Genomic DNA, 20117 nt, shown 5'->3' on the forward strand with positions numbered 1-20117 from the left:
ATGATCTTCCCAAAGCTCTTAAAACCCAGGCTTGATTTCAAGGACAATGCACTCCACCTGCTTTGGACACACTGGAAAAAACTCTATCGACTCAACTGCTGTGTCTCAGTTTCCCCATCTATAAAATGGGGTTAAAATAGCTGTTCTCCCTCACTCTTTCACCACGAGACTTGCCCCAGCCCTTGACCCAATGCTTGGCACATGGTATGTACTGAATAAATACCGTGTTTATTGTCATTATTATTGGGATGTCAAGGGAATAGATCTTCAATTGGTCCCTCTTAAACCTGTATTATGTCCATGTTCCTCTGAATTAATGTGGCTGTTTATTGTTATAGATTTGTACTCTCCCAAGTGCTTAGTGCAGTGCTCCACATGCAATGAGCACTCAATAAATACGACTGAATGAATGAATGAATGAATGAATGAATGAATGAACGAACATTGAATTGATCATCAAATTGCAAGATGGTTCCAGCCTTAGAACCCTGCCCCAAACTTTTGGACAAATTGATGGGTGTGTTTTGCTAGATCAATTTTGTGTTTTCTTGCCAGAGGCTGACCACTTCAGTCTCAAGCCCAGTAGCTAATCTATAGGAATTTCCTGCCTGACTCTATGGCTATGTTTATGCAGGCCAACTGAAGTGAAAAGTGAGAAGCTCCCAGTTCATTCAGGTCCCAAACCCCGGCCCTGCCATTTGTCTGTTGTGTGACCTATATACTTATAATTCTATTTATTCATATTGGTGCCTGTTTACTTGCTTTGATGTCTGCCTCCCCCCTTCTAGACTGTAAGCCTAGTGTGGGCAGGAATTATTATTAATACTAATAATAATGATGATGGTATTTGTTAAGAGCTTACTATGTGTCAAGCACTGTTCTAAGCGGTGGAGGGGATACAAGATAATCAGGTTGTCCCACGTGGGGCTCACAGTCTTAATCCCCATTTTACAAATGAGGTAACTGAGGCACAGAGAAGTGAAGTGATGGATCGAAAGTCACACAGCTGACAAGTGGCAGAGCCGGAATTAGAACCCATGACCTCTGACTCCCAAGCCCATGCTCTTTCCACTGAGCCATGATGAGAATTGTCTCTTCATTGCTGAATTGACTTTCCAAGTGCTTAGTACAGTGCTCTGCACACAGTAAGTGCTCAATAAATATGATTGAATGAAGTCACTTCACTTCTCTGTGCCTCAGTCACCTCATCTGTAAAATGAGGATTGAGACTGTGAGCCTCATGTGGGACAGGGACTGTGTCCAACCTGATTTGCTTGTATCCACCCCATTGCTTAGTACAGTGCCTGGCACATAGTAAGCACTTAATAAATACCACAGTTATCATTAAACCCTGCTATTGAGGAAAGAGCAGTTTCCTAGCTGCCTGGAGCATTAAGATGGACTGTCTTTCCAGATCCAATTCACTGGATTGCTTGGGTCTCTTCCCTTTTAGCCCATGAGGACCCAGCTTCAAAACAAAAGGGTCAGTGGGTGGCTGAGTTGAGGTCAGTGTTCTGTTGGGTAGGCTGGGGGTAAGAGGGAAAATAGGTGTTTTGCCGCTTAGCTTGAATAAAAGTCATCTGAGAGCATCTGACCGCCCACTGTACCGGCCACCAAGGTCTTCATCGCCACGAGTTTGACTTGCCTACAGAGAACGCAAACTGTAATTTGGGGAGGGTGTTGGTATGAACTCTTCCAAGAAATCAACACAAGCAGGACTGATTTTCCGAATGAGTGAGAAGAACATTTTTATTGAAGGAAGAAGTACACAGGTCCTCTCACTACAGGCTACTGAGATTATTCTTCACCCTGCAAAATGGTTGTCCATCCAAAAAAGCACAATCTCCAGCCTGAGGGCAAACTGAAAATAATCCGCTGGGGTAGGTGATGTCATCAGCATTTTACTAGTGAGTGTGGCCAAGTTTCAGTGGCTTCTCCCTGTTAGGATCCATCGCTTGGTCATCTGCATTAGCCGTTTGTCCATTTTACTAGCCATCTTACCAGTCCCATGGGAGTACAGCACTGTTCCAGGACTTGCTCCCATTCTCTCTGGGCCACTTAGCTGATGTTCAAGTATTCTCCAGTCAGGTGCATAGAAACATGAGGATTAAGACAGCTAATAGCTATTGATATCTGTAAAAACCCAAGTACTATTGAAAAACCATTTATGAATATGCGGGCTCAGGTACTCGCCAATATGTTCAGTAGATAAAGAAGGTTGAGAGAGTGCTCATTAACAGGACTAATTTCATTAGCCAAATGAAGAGGCGAGGCTGCTAGATGATGTCGTCCAGGTCTGAAGGATACAGCAACCATCAGATGGTCTGCTGGGATACAGTTCAAACACACCCTCCCCCACACCCACATGCACACACATATGCCCCAAGAAACAAAAGATACTTATAAACAACTGCACTTCTGTGGCCTAGTGGATAGAGCATGGAGTTGGGAGTCAGAAAGACCTGGGTTCTAATCCCAGCTTTGCGGCTTGATTTGCTTGTATCTTCCCCAACACATGGTAAGTGCTTAACAAATGCCATTATTATTATTATAATTATTATTAGAGAGGATGCAGTTTTGGAGACAAAATGAAACAAGCAACCATCCAGATATCATACAAAATTATTGGCCTGGAGTGCATATGTAAGGAGCATAGGGGTTTTATGTCCATCAAGCAATCAATCCACGGTACTTATTTGGCACTTACTGTGCCCAAATCCCTTGAGAGGACAATAAAGTAGGAGATACAATCACTGCCCTCAAGGAGCTTACATAAAAGCTCTCTGACTGCGTGCTTTCAAGGTGGATAAAAGGTGATGAGCACTCTTAGTTTCAGAATGTTGTGTCACCATTTATTGCACATATTAAAAATATGAAGGCTCACTATGTAAATCCACATCAACATATAGATGCATAGAAATATATCAGAGGGGAAAAGACTTTGGAAGCCTCACCATGTCCATTCACATCAATGTATCAATGCCTAGAAATATATCTCTGTCTGACTAGAGAGACTGAATTTCCCAGTTTAGCTGTCTACATTGCCCAAATTCCCTGGGCAATTGTCATTTGGCTGATATGGACCCAGACAGACTGTCTAGCCAAGGCAGGGTCATTTGCTTTGACCATGAATATCTAAGCGGCAAATCCAACATTTGGCCTCTTAGTCTGAAGCCAGCTGGGAAAGGCACTGTAGCCAGGATAATGATTAATAAAAGAAAGCCGAGTGTTTGGTTAGGAAACAAAATTGAGCCAGGAAGAAGCAGAGGTAACCTTGTAAAAATATGCCCCTGCTCACTGCAATCCTCAATTTGGTGACATTCCATTGGTCCCACTTGCCCTGAAGAGTCAAGTAAACAGGTGAACCTAGAGGCAGGTAGGTAGAGGGAACTCCATTTATACATCTCTCTTTTGAACCCTACACCTCTTGCCGAAACTCACCACACATTTATTATGGTCTAGGGAATGCTTCAAGGGCCCACCGGGGAATGCGCACCATAAATACTGGCATGGAGGGAATAGGAGGGAAAGTCCAGGATGCCACTTGGACCTCATATTTGGAAGCTAGGTTTGCTGCCATTTGAATTCTTAAAGAGGTCCTTCCCACTAAATGAGAATTTATTTTTATCCCGGATCCCCATTTGGCATCTTCATCAACAGCATGATCCTCCTCTGGGCTTTCATAGTGACTCCCTCAGTGCATCCTCCTAAGATTCCCAGGAAGAAAAGAAGAGGCATTTTACCCATGGGGACGCTGAAGGTTGGTCTTGCCAGGACCAGAATCCAAGTCTCTGACTCCCTCCTCACAAGAGGCTACTGAACCTTGCTGCCAGACTTCAGGAGAGCTAACCCACTGCTGGAAGATATCGAGGGGCTTCTTACTATGTTAAGACATTTGCTACCATCCCATGGTTTAAAATGGTCAGAATGACAGGCTCTGCTTGCTCTATGACTTAAGAAGAGGAAAACAATGTCACATTGAATTAAAAGACAGACCCACGGACGCACACAGCTCTGGGCAGGCAGCTCATCAGAAATGCTGATTCCACTGGTGAGAGCCTGGTTAGAATCCTGGAACCACCTCATCTTGGTCAGAGCCCTTCATCGGCCACTGGTTGCCACTGTTTCACCAGATTCCATCTCTTCCAGTGCTTCTCATTGGCTGGATCGGCCTCCGCTGGAACAGGGTGAGTTCGGTGTGTTTTAGCAAGAGAAACAATTTCTAGCAGACCATCTTAGCAGTAATAATGGTGTCCTTCCATGTGAGATCTGAGTCCTTTTACTGGGTGGAATTCAGAGGTCAGGCTAATGGAATCGGCTGAAAAGAGTATAAACACAAACTCGAGAAACAACAGAACGTGTCATGGGGATGTGGCCATAATAAACATATTTAGGCAAGTTGGGAACCATGTCCCACTCATTTGTACAATCATATTTCCCCCAGAAAAACAGTGCTTTTGCTCTGTGTTGTTCTGAAATGACATGGAAAAAGGTGGTGGGGAATACCGAACCCATAGATGCAAGGTGGTGAGACACACACTGAGCCATTCAGAGGAAGGGCAATATAGAAGAGGTGGAAATAACATGGAAAACCAACCACTTGCCAGCATGTATCCCATAACGCCTAGGGTGGTAAAACACGAGTAATACGATTCAGAGCTCAGATGAGGAATTTCCTTTTGTCATGTCAGCACTTTCTCCTCTTCCCTTCTAATGAATTTAGCCTAGTAGTAATTCCAGTGCCCGGCCACGAGCCTGCATACCATGAAAGTGGACCTGGGAGAGAAAGGAATTTGGGAGGGGATAACAGGTGGGTGGGTTTGAGCTGAAAACTGGACAATCCAACTGCTGGGTCCCCTTGGCCTTCATTCATATCTGAGGGTGAGACAATCCAATCAAACTCATCCTAAACGAGATAGGCAAAGTACACTGAAAGGACTGTCCTGCCCCTGTCCATCAGCTAGAAGACGTATGGAATTCCAACGTCAAGAACGCTCATCCTCCTTTAATAATTCAGCCCAACTCTCAGAGCTATCACTATGCTCTACAGAACATGACTATGATGCGGATTAGTCAGTCGACAGGGTGCAGAGAACAGAACTAGGGGGTCAGTGATGCTGGGGTGAGTCTGCTGGGGGGATGAGGAAGGGCGCCCCACTTTTAAGCTGGGCATGATTCTAATTCTGAAACTTTTGGAGGGTGACCAGGTGTCCTTTCAGGGGCAGCAGGGGGTCAGTCAGTGAGAGAATATAAAAACCACTATGTTGGATACTGCTTCTTGGTGGTACTGCATACAAACTTTTTCAGTTTCCATTTGAGTTCAGGAAACTCCGGTTTCTAAGCAGCTCAGTTTTCAAAAGAGGAATCCTAGATCCTACACTCCACATCAGCTCTCCCTAGAGCTTTTGTGGGGCTAGAGTGGGCTGGGAAAAGCTAACCCTAACCCCAACTAAATGAACAACCAGAGTGGCCTAGGGAAAGCACAGGAAGACTGGGAGTCAGGTAGATCTGGCTTCTTATCCCAATCCCAACATTTGCCTGCTGGGTGACATTAGCCAAGTCACTTGACTTCACTGTGCCCCAAGTTTCCACAAGTGAGAAATGGCGATAAATACCTGCCTCCCACTCTAGTAGATTGTGAGCCCCATATGGGATAGAGACTGTACCTGATTTGAGTGTCCTGTATCTCTCACAGCACTTGGCACATAGTAAGGGCTTAACTAATACTGTTATTACTATTATTAACAGCCAGACTATTTCGCATGTCCATGTATCAAATGGTTTGCAAGCCAAGCAGGAAAAATATTCTCTTAGGACCTCCTCTGGCTTAAAGGAGCCTGGGTGTGGATAGTAGAGCCATGACATATACGTAGTATTAATATTAGTAGTAGTAGTAGTAATAGTAGTAGTAGTAGCAGCAGCAGCAGCAGCAGGAGTACTATTTATTGAGCACCCACTTGGTGCAGTGCACTGTAGTAGGTGCTGTACCTTCTTGTACGACCTCCTCTCCTGTTACTGGCTGCTCCTGGAAATCTGTTGTTTCCTTACAGAAGGCGGTTGCCCAGCCTCTAGCAGCAACCTCAAGAGGAGCTTGGCTGTGGACGAATCTCACCACATTAAGTTTCAAGCGAGAAAGTTAAAGATGAAGAAGGGAAAGCTAGAGATTGAGAGATGGCCCGTTACCAACCCTAACGAGAAATGTTCACAAGGCAACCACGACATGATTCCACGAAACATTCTGCTGCCGTGAAAACAGGATCCTGGGTTGGCTGGATCATCGATTCGATCCAACAGCTGCCTTGCCTCATGAGCTGTAGATGGAAGACTGTGGATCCTCTAGACTGTAAGACTGCATGGGCAGGGAATGTGTCTGTTCATTGTTTTACTCTACTCTCCCAAGTGCTTAGTACAGTGCCCTGCACGCAGTAAGTGCTCAATAAACATGACTGAATGAATGAATGAGCTTTTGTAGGAAGGGACAGAGGTGCAGCTGTCTGGGTGGTGACGTTTTCTCCAGTGAAAAAGCCCTTGGGTAGCCCTCTACTTTTACGGGAGCCATTTGGACGGTTCTACCAGCTGCCCAGATCTTGATGGAGATCCAGGCTATGAACATGAATGACAGACTACATGGTTTCACTGGGAGCCATGCAAAATGGAGATGAGAGAAAGGAAAGGTGTTTCTCTCATTCTTGAAGTCATTAATCCAGCCCTAAGGCCATTTTCTTGGTGTATGCCCTCTTTTGTAAAAAGAGGCATTCTCTTGGTCAAAATAGAACACAACAGCTTCTTGATACTCATAATGGTTGTTAGAGGGGGATGATGTTTGGCACATAGTAAGCTTTTGATAAATATCCTTATACCAATCAATCAATCTACGGTATTTATTGTGCTCTTGCAATGCGAAGAGCACTGTACTAAGCGCTTGGGAGAAAACAAGTTGGCAAGCATGATCCTTGTTCTCAAGGAGCTTACAGTCATAATATGAAGACAGAACAAAAGGGGATTGGGAAATAATGGGAAGTGATATAGGTATTTATCACAGGGCTCTCGCAGTGTCACAGTGCCACACTGAATGAAGATGGGAGATCAAATATTTGGGGTGTACTTTCCTCCTCTTCTGCAGGGTGGCATATTCAGCATCATTCCTTTCCTCCAGTTTATAACCAGATCAACTGGTTAACAGGGACCTTCTTAGAGTCTAGGTGATTTCACACTGCTCGGTAAGAACACATTCTGGATAAAAAGAAGTGGATTCTGAAAATATTCCAGGGCTGAGCCTCCCCTTGAGCCCTTGCAAATGCCGAGCAATACAAAGGAAATACCTCAAGTAGGCAACACATAAAGCCACACACAAATATATGCACATTAGTGTAATTACAGATTGCAAATTATATCGGATGTATCTAATATCCAATTTTTTGAAAGCTGATTCCACTTGAGATTTCAATAGCACCATCAACATTTTGCAGGTGGTTCCTTCTGCCTGGTATCCAACGGGAGTCATTTCCCTAATGATGCTCCTATTGGCTTGGAGTGAAAAGGGAGCTACTGTTAAAAGATCAGTGAACAGTGTGTACTGGGGAGCATACCTTAAACAGAATGGGGAAAACTAAGTCTTTTCTCGTTTCTTGCGATCAGTGCCTCCATTTCGCCTGTTCTCCATCCTCAATAACGTCTGCTAGCTTCTAGGAGAGGAATGGCTTTTTCTAAAGGATCGTCGAAAAATCAACTTCCCCAACCTCTAGGTTAAAGGCTGAAGAGGAAGCTAACTGGGGGTTGTGGCACACATGCCACTGAATCTAGAGGCTGGATGCTCTCAAAATTCCTGAACAACTGACGTGCAGAAGCACATTTCAGAAAGAGGTACTTTATCTATGACTAAACATGGAAAACCATTCATTACACTGCATTCACTTCTGACGAGCCCCGGGTCCATCCATCCTCAAAGAGGCTTAAAAAATGCAGAACAATTCAAATGTTGGTCACTTTCCTACACAATTCATCACAAAGCAACAATAAGACACGTACATATGTGACCTCTTGAGAATCAGAACCCCATATTCAAGGGGAGTGGAATCATTTTCCAATTCTTCCTGAAAGATCTTTCTTCTAATTAGTTAAGAATACCACTGAATTATTTCATTCTCTGTACTTTTGTGCAATAAAATATGTTGTCATACCACACACTTTATCTTGCTGTTAAGTCCTCACACTTAATGACGCCTTTACAGTTAGCTATTTCCTTTGTTCTGCTCAGTAAGAGGCTTTCAAAGTAGGGTGGGCAGGGAAGAGAAGAGTCTTGAGTGTTTGGTTTTTTTTTTGTGTGTGTGCGTGTGTGTGTGTGTGTGTTTAATGAAATTACACATGTCTGGTGTCCAGGCCAAATTTGATGTATTCCCCCCAATCCAGGTGGTAATCCTTTTTGGAATACGTTCTACTGGAGATGTCACCACCCTGACCACACTGCTCTTCACCACCCTCTGCGTATGTTTCAACTCCAGTGAAACAGTAAAAATCCCCGCTTTAAAATTTGTCTTTTTTTCTTTTGAAATCAGCAAGGAGAGACTTTAACAAGGAAGAGGTAAATTATGATAATTACTCTGAATGGTCATATCCTTGAGCATTACTAATTAGCATTTATTGCCTGGATTATGGAACAATGTGTGTGAAACTGAACAGAGATTGCTCTTTTCTAATGAAGACTGGAAAAAGGCAGTAGACGAGTTTATTCAATCAAGGTAAAGTCTCTCTGGAAGGCACTGGGGATGCCAGGGCTTTGAAAGATAGGCAGTATCTCTAAAGACTCCCTCTCTTTCTATCCTACTCCCAAAGTTTCGTCACCTGGGTTGGACAAAGATTTATTTGCAAAAAAAGCCAAATAGACACTGGGGAAAAAAAATCGCAAACCATTGTTTCTGAGTTATAAATGCGGAATAACTGAGAGGTAACACGATCTCTAACTTGATGGAGGAATAAAATTGTTTTGAAGTCGATTAAACTTAAAGGTGAAACAAAGAATCTGGTCCCAAGAAACAACTGAAATTGAAAATCCAGGATCAGCACAAACATGCTTTGCTCTCAAAGGTCTCCAAATGAAAATAATTTAGTGAAGGTGACTTGCTCCTATCGGGAATTTTCAATGGAAGAAAAGCTGGAATTAGAATTAATTAATCAGCAGACCAGCACCAGCCATTTAATTGCATGTCACTCAGATAAACTTGGCAACTGAACCCATAAATGTTTAAATAACCTGGCAGGTATTTTTAAAGGGAAGTAAGAAAAAAATACGCATTGGCCATTTTTGATGAGGGTTATATGTCCTGATCCAACATTCGATATAGTAAGCGAAGAAAAGGAGCATCAGAATATTTTTTAAGATGCGGTCCTCAATAGAGTCTCTTTTCTTCCCACCACCCCTTTTAAACCTGGAAGAGGAATTTCCTCTAAATCTTCGATGAGAAGCTTAAACACCCTGGTGAAAAAATAATAATAATTCCGCTGAATGAGCAAATGCGTTTGGAATGCAGAGATGCGCAGTCGATAATACGTTTTTGTCTCTTTTACATAGTAAGCGAATCAGCTAAAAATGTTAATTTTGATTTTATTAGAATATATTAGCAATGTTTTAATTAATACTAATGAAACATTCTTTTCCCCTCAGGCGTGATGTGCTCTCAACACTTCTAAATCATCCTTTCTTTTCTTCTTTTCTTTTTTTAAAATTTTTATTCAAAGGCTTCTACAGTCTATCCCAGAGTTTATACTGAAACCAGGAGCGAAACACCAGTTAATCCAGCATATCTTTCCCGGAATGCAGTTTCATATATCCTAGATTTAAAGGGACAGAGAATGCACTAGCATTTTTATGATAGAAGAGTAGTCACAGTCTCGAAAATGAAAATATGCAGTTATTTTCTTTCCAGAAGGGGGGAGAAGGAGCTGCGGGTTGGCTGGTGTGGGTCGGCTTTATTCTCCCTGGAGCTTTCTAATGCTGTTACATTTCCAACTGCACGGATTTTTAGCTGGCACCTTTTCAGCCAGGCAAAAAAAAAAAAAAAATCTAGTTCCCCTGTGAACTGAATTGTAAGTGTAAGCTCCAAGGAGATGTTGCCTGCATTTCACTCATTATTCCCCCACCCTTTTCTCTCAAGCTTCCTGTTCTTCTGTCTCCAAAAGATCTAGTTAAGGTCTTTCTCTTCCCCCTCCCCCTCCTGCCTTTTTTTTAATTTTTTTTTTCTGCCAAGCTGGATTTGCACTTTGAAAGATCAGTATCAATAAGGCCTTGCTTGTTTCGCTTGCACTCTCGCTTTAAAAGACAGCCCCCCTCTAATTGATGCGTCTGGGCTAGTCTAGACTGGTAGTGATTGAACCAACTACCAATTATGTTATTCATTTCACTGAACTTCGCTGATGGACTCGGGAAAGGAGCCGGGGTGCTGCGAAACCGGTCCCTGCCGAGAGGTAGATTGCAGCTGAAATAGAAGAGCTCTTGCATTGTGCTACACTCCCAAATATTCAGTTGACAAACTGTACAATAAAGGCAATCTGGGTCCTGTGGCAGATCAGCCGTTTACATGGAAAAGAAAAAAAAAATATATATATATGGGTACTTTCACCAGGTCAGTAAGACTCCTCTTTTTCTGACTAAAATATGGAATCCTATAGATGATTCATTCTGCATATTTCTATAGGTACAGTTATAATTATCCCAGCATATATTTTCATGGCATCTCCAACCGCAGTCATATATTGTTAGTCTGATAGGCACGTACATCTATGTGCTGGAAATATAGTGTTGCAATATATATTCATTTTTCTAGATTCCGCCTTCCTCAATTTAACAGAAACCAAAGTATGTCCATACTAAATAAAATAAAAAAAAATACAGAGAAATCGTGGTAATGTACAAAAAGGCAACCTGTAAAAATGAAAGTTTTCTTCTAAATATATTCACATTTCTCTTTCAGAGCCTGGAAACCATTATTCATCCAACTGTTTTACATAAGATTTCAACAAAAGATATTGGACGATTATTGCAGAGTTAATCTTTTCGTTTTGGTTTCCCGATACAAAATGGTCTCTGGACCACCATTTGGAATCAATGACGAAAAATTACTCTCACTTATTTTTCAGGCAAAGGACAACCTCCTTGCTAGTTGATCGTTGCAATAATATAAATGTACATCCGATATAAAGATTCATAAAGGTGAGACACTCCTAGTTCATTTTGCAAAGATTTAAATCTTTCTTTTTCCATTTCAAAGGGAAATGAAGGTTCAAAACTGCAACAGGGGGCTTAAAACGGCCTGAAATTGTAGATTGGAAATGTTCACAATGGTAAGGTAAGCTAAGGTATCTCGCATTGAACCTGGAAACAGCAAAGTGGCTGGAAAAGATCAATAGAAATAGATTGCTATTTGGAAATGAATAGGATGTATAACGGTTCTGGCAAACAGAACCGACACAGATTATTTTTAAATATCAAGTTTTCACTGACAAAAATATTTTTTGGACTTTGTCGAGAACCAGATAAATTTTATTGAGCATTCAAAATAGTAGTAGTCATTCAATGATCTTAAAGAGATGAAGTGGCTGGGCTTTTTAACTGTTTCACCGTACGCATTTATAAAATAAAATTTCCAGGGCCAACCAGTTTTAACTCTCACATAAATGTCAATAAAAAAAATCGACAAAAGCACAAATGACATTTGAACCTTTTTCCTCTTTGCCGTTCTTTGAGTTAGCGGTTCAAAATTCGGCATGAGATGGCACTAATCGGTCCTAGTAGCCCCACGGATTCCATCCTTCTAAGAGAACAGAAACAGATTTTTCTGGCCCTTTTTTGCACCACTATTTCAGTCCAGAGACCTCGTGTTGCATTATATACAACATATATATATATGTATATATATATTTTTTTTAACTTGGCATATGTCGGAGATATATTGTTCAGGTTCAAACTTGGAGGCATGGGGCATGCTGGGACTTTTGCTGAAATGTTTTGAGGTCAAGCACCAGGTACTGAGCTGTTGCTGTCACGCTCTCGGGTACTGTGTGTTGCTCTCAAGGAAACATAAAGTCGATGATCTCCACCAGCCTCCAATAACGCGAAAATGGTATAGAGAAGGGAGCACGTGCACGCCTCCAGAGCGTTATTCAGAGGCTAGGAACACACTCACACATGCACACATACACACGCACATTTGAACATAAATGGCAATGCGTAAACTACCACCTTCTAGTCACCTGATCACATCAAACAATGAGAACTGGAAAGGTAACCTCACCCTGTTCATTTAAAGCTTCATCCCCTCTGCATTTCCTTTTTTTTTCCTTTTTTTTTTTTGGAGGGGGAACCAGGGTGGGGGGGGGAGGAGAAAAGGGAAGGGCAATTAAACCCCTCGAACTCCCCCAAGTAGCGAAGTTGGAAAAGCACAACTCACAGCTCCCAAGAACCTAACCCGTGGATTTAAACGGGAAACATCACAAGTTAGGGTCTCAGGGATTGAGAGGGGCGCAGCAAGTAATTCCTTATTGGGGGGAGAATAAGGAGCATGACAGGCACATTCTGAGCAAGAGACGCAACTAAAACACCACAAACAGGTGAATGCAGGGCTCTCGGTTGCAAAAAGAACATTCCATCTCTTGCACACACACAAACACACGCCCACCACGTATGTCTACATACACATGCCAAGGGTCTGAGAAGGTTGTGTGTGCGCGCGCGCGCGTGTGTGTGTGTGCGTGTGTGTGGGTGTAACAAATCACCTAGGAGAAAATCATGACCAAATTGCAGCAGGCTCAAGCTTTGACTCCGGATGACCAAAATGGCAGGTAAAAGACACAATTTGGGAAACGCTTTAAAAATGAGCGTGTGTGTGTCTGTTGGGGGGGGGGGGGGGAGGATCTGTCAAAGCATCAGTACTCCAACCAGAAAAGCAGGGTGAGAAGACGAGGTGCCCTGGTCCAAAGGAAGGGGGAGGGGGCAGGGGGGAGGGGGCAGGGGGCGGGGGGGGGGGGCGACTCGCCCGAGTCCCTAGGACCGGTTTTCGGGGGGAGCCGGGGGTTCCTCTTTTTTTGGCGGGGGGGGGGGGTCCGGGATCAGACTACTTCGACACTCACCCTTCCAGGAGCCGAGCGGGGCTTCAGCCTTCGGGCACCGCAGCCACGGCCCAGGGGAACCGGAGTTGGGTGGGTGGGGGGGGGGGATATGGGGCTGGGGGAGGTCCCCCGAGAGGTCTCAAGGGAGGGGGTCCGAGGGGGTGGGGGTTCCCAGGAGGAGGGGGGCGCTCCCCCTGCATCAGAAGCTGCCCCCCTGGCGTTTTGACCGGAGGGGGGGAGAAAAAAAAAAACAGCAAGCAATGGGGAGAGGGAATTCCTATATGCAAAGAAAAAAAATGGGAAAAAAAATGAGCCCCCCTCCAAAAAAATAAAACTACGAAAAGGGGAGGGGGCGAACCCCAGGACGACTCCGCAGTGTCCCGCTTCCCGACCTGCTGCCCTTAGCGGAGCGGGGACGCGGGGGGCAAGGGGCCGCGGGGGGCAGGGGCCGCGGGCATCGCCCCCACCGCGCCGCGGCTGTCGCGACGGCCGGTGCCAGGACCGGAGGGAAAGTGGAGCGGGAGATGCCAGCCGCTAGATTTTTGCATCCGAGTCTCACCCCCCACCCACCCCCCTCCCCTCCGCCTTTCCCCCCGTCTCTTTTCCTAGTCAATGGAGCCTCACGGACCACCTCCAAAAACCAGCCTGCCGAGAGAGACAGGGGGGTGGGGGATGGAGGGGGGGCGGGGCAGGGAGCTCAGCCTTCCCTCGTCTCCCCTTATTTTATTCTCCCCCCCCCCACGCCCATCTCCCTCCTTTCTCTGGCGGTTTAGGCCCCGGCGTGGTACCCATCTGCCCGGGCACGGCTAAATGGCAGAGAAGAAGCCCGATATATCCATGAATGGTATATCCATCCATTTCCTCCCCCAGTTGCAAACCTTCGGCACCCCGGGGCCCCTAACCTAGTTTTTTTTTTCACTTCTTGGGAGAAACAGACGAGCAAAACCATATCAGCCCGTGCCCCCTCTCTCCCTGCTGCTTGCGGGAAAACTACACGCACGAAAAAGGCGCTGCGGATTCAATTCGGGGAGGTAGCTCACCTTCCTTCAGCCCAAGGGCTCGACGCTGGGTCTGTTCTGTCCTCTCCTTTCCTCTCTTCCATCAGCGCCACATCATTACAGTCCCTCACTTCTCTCTCTCTCCTCTCTCTCTCCACCCCACCTCTCTCTTTTCCTCCTCTCTCTCCCCCTCCCTTTTTTAAAAATTAAAAAAATAATAAAATAAGGGCCCTTTAGACATAGCAGCGGGAAGTGGCTGGCTTTGAGAAAGCGCATTTAATCTTTACTGGCTCCCCTAGGCTTCAGTGAAGGAGAAGGCGAGAGAGGAAAAAAAAATCAAAGAAAGAGAGGGAGAGGGAGGGAGAGACAGAGAGACTGAGAGAGAGGGGAGAGGGGGAGAGAGAGGGAGAGAGAGGGAGGGAGAGGGAGGGAGAGGGAGAGGGAGAGAGGGAGAGGGAGAGGGAGAGAGAGGGAGAGGGAGAGAGGGAAAGGGAGAGGGAGAGGGAGAGGGGGAGAGAGGGAGGGAGGGAGAGGGAGAGAGCGAGAGGGAGAGGGAGAGGGAGAGGGAGGGAGAGAGAGAGAGAGAGGGAGAGGGAGGGAGGGGGAGAGAGAGAGAGACAGAGAGCGAGAGGGGGAGAGAGAGAGAGAGAGAGAGAGAGAGAGAGAGAGAGAGAGAGAGAGAGAGAGAGAGAGAGAGAGAGAGAGATAGAGATTGCAAGGGAGGCTGCAGACGGACAGCAAGCATCAGGCTCCAATCAGCGACAAGTTGAAATTTCCTGGACCAACACTGCCCCCTTTCTTCTCTTCCCTCTCACTGGGCTCCTGGAAAGCTGCAGTGTCTGGTTTCAAGAGCTTCAGATCCCCTTTTTTGCCCGAACACCGTACAGATTCCTTATGTGCTTGCTTAAAGCTCTAGCAGAAAAAGGAATCAATACCTCCCCCGCCCCCCCCCCGCAACCACACATACTCACAAATCACCTATAGCTCTTCTATTTTTCTGAGAGTGATCTCCCTCTAACCCCCCCCCCCCCCCCCCCGCGCCCCCACCGCCCTCAGGCCTGTCTCCTCTTCCTGCCAGGCTCACACATTCGGAGCTGCAGGACTGTCATTTTTCACTTCCTTCATATCTTGGAGACAGGAGCTTGAATCAACCCTCCTCTTCTAATATTCTCATATTCTCATGTTCAGTCTCTCTCTCCACCTCCCTCGCTCATCCCTGACTTACAGCAACGGATGCTCTAAAGCATCTTTCTGACTACTAATGAGACCCAAAATACACCACCAGGTCAGGGATAAGGCCAGACACTGTATTATACAAATAAAAAACTCTCAGACGCCCAGACACACGGATCAGGTATCACATTCTCTCAAAGAAAAAAAGGGCAAGGCAGGAGGAAGGGGGGACGAAAAGGAGGCTATAGAGGGAAAATATGCAGTACTGTTCTCTCACCCAGAGTGAATTGTTAAAAAATTAAGATGTAATTTCCTTTCTGGTTTCTTTTTTCAGAAAAGTCAACAGATCCCAAGCTATTCTTTGAACCCGGCATCTCTTGGGTTGAAATAGCAACGCTTTAAGTCTGCATTCAAAAATGCAGACACTCTGTCTCTGGCTTTTGATGACTTCAAAGCTGAAAATCTCTCTCCACACTATTCAATAGCAGGGCTGCGCTCGTAGACTATATTTGCAATATGCGCTCATTTACCACTTATATGCCCTTGGATTTCAAAACGAGTTCATCAGTCACCATATCTCGTCTGAACGCTGCCTTTCCACTGCAGACATTTTCCTCATTTCTCCTCTCAAATGTCCGTCAGATACATATACACTTCATTGATCAGCCTAAAGCCCCTTGATCATGATAAATAATCATTCAGATGGCAGAAAAAGAGAGAATGGGAGGGAAGGAGGGAGGGAGGGAGACAGAGAGAGAGAGAGAGAGAAATAGGGAGATAGGGAGGTGGGAAAGACATCACGACAGCCTCTTGGAGCATTTCTAAAGCATTCTGCTGGCGCCCATTTTAAGAGCTCTGCTAAACAATGAAACATTAAAGCAGGTATCTCCCAAAATAAGGGCAACTACCTCTTCTCAGCCACATCGAAGAATATTGCTTACCTGACCCACTTTCCCAGGCTAGAATCATCCAGGGAATTGAACTGCTATTCAACTCACAACCCCTAAGGAGGCAGATCTGATGGGCCCAAGGGTTTTTCTCTCCTTTAAGTCTATTTTATTTTAAAGGGAAGCCTCTTTAGGTTCCGACACGGTGCTTTGTCTCTGGCTGAGAGTCAGGCAGAAATCAGGCAGGTGCCAAGGAGAGGGGAAAGGTGAAAAGTGAGGGAGAGAGAAAGATCCAGAAGGAAGGGGAGAGATGCAGACACTCCCATAAGAGGGGAAAGACATTCGGGGAGTGAAAGAGAGAGAAGGAAAGAGAAAGGGAGAGACGAAGAAAGAAGGAAAGATAAGGGAGAGAGACCTGTGGGAGAGAAGAAGAGGGAGAGAAAGGGGAGAGGCAGGGAGGATGGATGAAAACAGCTGAAGTCTTTGGAGTCCTTAATTTCTGCTTATCGGAGAGGGGGAAGGGGTGGCTGTCATCCGCTGGTGAGGGACACAGATCCTTTTTCAGATTCTGGCTAACTGGACTAGCCCAGAGAACAAAACGTGTTAAGGAAGTCAGAAAAGGTGGAGCTGTCAAAAGAGATTTGACACACTGGGGTGCCTCCCTGGAACACAGAAATTAATCATCCCCCAAGTGAGCCGGCGATCAACTGTCTCAGGTGTTACAGTGCAAGCGCTTAGTACAGTGCTCTGCACACAGTAAGCACTCAATAAATACGATTGAATGAACGAATTCTACCAACCCCGGACTTGGGAACGAGAGACTGTACCTGGCCAAGATGGGCTGGTGTGGGTGAACCAGGACCGGGAACATGGATTGTCCCGAGAATCGGACTTTGGACTGTCCTGCCTACCTCCCGGGCACGAGCATTGGTTTAATTTTATATCCCAAGCCAAACTTCGATTCCTTTCCCTGCCTTCGACTCCCCGCCATCAGCCCCTCATCTGAGCACATAGATCCACATATGTGACTTTTAAAAATTTTGCTAGGAACGCATCATTTTCTTTATACAACTCAGCTATGTCTTTGGAGGATACTTATTTCAAGCAGTTAACACCTGACCCCAATTTCTGTGGGTAATTAGTGAACTAGATAACCACATAAAGTGGGTAATTATTTAGTACCCAAGGGTACGCTAGAAGTGGGTAGTAGCTTTGTTAACAAAAGCACATCTCTAATTATTGTATCTGCGATGGGGTGTTTTAAAAATACCAGTTAATATATCAAATGAAGCATGATGAATAGTAAACTATTTTGCTGTCCTTAGCATATATATAGGGTCCAGTCTATCACAGCCAATAATACTTACCTACCTCTTAGGGATGTTGGGAAGATTAGTTAACATCTGTAAAATGAACACGGCTAGAGAACTGCTAAATACTAGATTATTATTATTGTTATTAGTGTTGCTAATAATCTCGGGGGCAGGAGGGGGCAGAGGAAGCAAACACATCACCTTTGACAGTTGAGATCCGGGCTCGTAAATATGCTGAGACCACAAGTGAGATGAATTTGAGTGTCGCGAAGGCCTCCCGCCACCCTCCCAATGAACCTCTCAGGGGAGGGCTACTCTCAGCACCCCCATGGAGCAGGTGATCTGAGCGACATGGCCCACTGGAAAGAGCACAGTCCTGGGAGTCAGGGGACTTGTGTTCTAGAGCCAGCTCCACCACTTGTCTGCTGTGAGAACTTGGCCAAGTCACTTAGCTTCTCCAGACTTCAGTTTCCCAGTTTCCTCACCTATAATATGGAGATTCATTATCTATTCTCCCTCCTGTTGAGACTATCAGTCCCACCTGGGACAGGGAATGCATCCAACCTGATCATCTTGCATCCACGTCGGTGCTTGGCATATAGGAAGCACTTAACAAATACCGATCAATCAGTTGTATTTATTGAGCACTTACCATGATCAGAAAACTGTACTAAGTGCTTGGGAGAGTACAACACAACAAAATTAGTGGACATGGTCCCTGCCCATAACAAGCTTACCATTATTATTACAATTATTCTCATCATAGTCCAAGTCATTTACGGTGGACAGGCGAAACGACCGGGACAGGGGGTCAATACCTAGGCTGGGGGGAAAATCCATTGCAGTAGGACCCACCTCACCCAGCTTTGGCCAGGCATAGTCCTTCCTTACCTTTGATGAACAGCAAATACATGCCCCAGTTTGAAAGAAAAATCCATGTAAGTACTGGAGCGGATTTAGCACAATTACAATCAATCAGTCAACACTACAGTATTTATGGCGGAGAAAAACTATCCAAACAAACTGTTTGAACAAGTGTGAAACATTTTGAAGTATTACAATGTGGAGAAGACATACACATACACACACACACATACATACACACACTACTCCCCCATCCTTCAGAAGTAAGAGAGAAGCACATTATGGTTTAATTGCATTTGTAATCACCATTAGTATCCAGGGACATTATATGCTGGTATTGCAGATAACTTCTGGCCAGAGACTTCAAATCAGAGAAAACACAACCAGCTCAAGACCTACAGATTGACTTCAACTTCACAAAGCATCGTCTAGTGAAAAGAATGTGGGCCTGGGAGTCAGATGATCTGGGTTCTAATCCGGAGACCAACACTTGCCTGCTATGTGGCCTTGGGCAAGTCACTTCATTTCTCCGCTCAGTTTCCTCATCTGTAAAGTGGCAATTCAATACCTGTTCTCCTTCCTACTTGGACTGTAAACCCCATTTTGAACAGGGACTCTATCTGACCTGTTTATCTACCCCAGTGTTTACTACAGTGCTTGGCACATAGCAAGCACTTAACAAATACCACAGTTATTATCATCATCATTACACCACCTCTTTCCTCTTTGGGAGCCTGATGGGTAAGGTGATTAGTGTGGACGGAGTCAGTAAGACCTGATATGGTGGAAAAACATGTGTCAGTGATCCCGAGCTGGCCACTTAGAGACAAGGGAAAATTCTTTCTAGTTCCCTGAGATGGGTATGGACTGCTTCTTTTCCAAGTGCAATTAATCAATCTATGGCATTTATTGAGTGCTTACTGAAGTTGTAAGTTCATCGTGGGCAGGCAATAGAGTACCAACTCTATTGTTTAGTACTCCCCCAAGAGTTTAGTACAGTGCTCTATATACAGTAAGCGCTCAATAAATATCATTGCTCATAAATATCATAAATTTCACAAGGATGATGATGATGATGATGATGATTATAATGGCATTTGTTAAGCACTTACTATGTGCCAGGCACTGAGGGCAGTGCACTGTACTAAGCACTTGGGTGAGAATATCGATCAATCAATCAATGCTATTATTGAGCACTTTACTGAGTGCAGATCACTGTACTAAGTGCTTGGGAAAGTACAGTAAATACAACAGTGTTAGTAGATGCAATCCTCTGCCCAAAAGGAGCTTACAGTTTTACAGGGAGAGACAGATATAAAAACAGATTCAAGATGGGAGAAATAGTAGAGTATAGGAGTAAAATACTAGGGAACTGGCAGACACTATTCCTGTCCTCAAGGAGTTTACAATCTAGTAGGGGAGACAGATATGGAAATAAATGATAGGTAAGAGAAGTGGTGAGTAACAGGCTATGGATATCAGTGATGTTGGGAGCATTGCAGAGCCAGACTGACATTCCTTGAAGCTGCCCAAGGATCCGGCCCCCAGCCCTGCCTCCTGCTGCTGGGAATGTGGTTGACCAGCACTGGGCTGTGAGGAGCCAGATTCCCTTTACGGTTGCCTGGCTTGGCTTCCACTCCTGCATCCTCATCCTGGGCTTCTGGCTTGATGACAGAGGGGGAAATCTGTTCCATGTAGTCTTAAACACCTCAATTTTGATCCCTCTGAATTTCTGCATCTTGAAGCTGGCAGAATCTCCCACTCCACTTCTCTAGCCAAGG

The 20117-nt window shown here is 44.9% G+C and overlaps 1 long non-coding RNA gene across 1 annotated transcript in view; it reads right to left on the bottom strand.

Moving 5' to 3' along the window:
* Nucleotides 1-1719: 1719 nt before the first annotated feature.
* Nucleotides 1720-20117, bottom strand: part of LOC119934050 — a 64807-nt gene continuing 46409 nt past the window's right edge. Inside the window, exon 2 of the long non-coding RNA XR_005452849.1 lies at nt 1720-4318. This is a non-coding gene — a long non-coding RNA (uncharacterized LOC119934050). The remainder of the gene's footprint in view (nt 4319-20117) is intronic.

Source organism: Tachyglossus aculeatus, chromosome 11 (assembly GCF_015852505.1).
Source record: "Tachyglossus aculeatus isolate mTacAcu1 chromosome 11, mTacAcu1.pri, whole genome shotgun sequence".
Classification (NCBI taxonomy): Eukaryota; Metazoa; Chordata; class Mammalia; order Monotremata; family Tachyglossidae; genus Tachyglossus; species Tachyglossus aculeatus.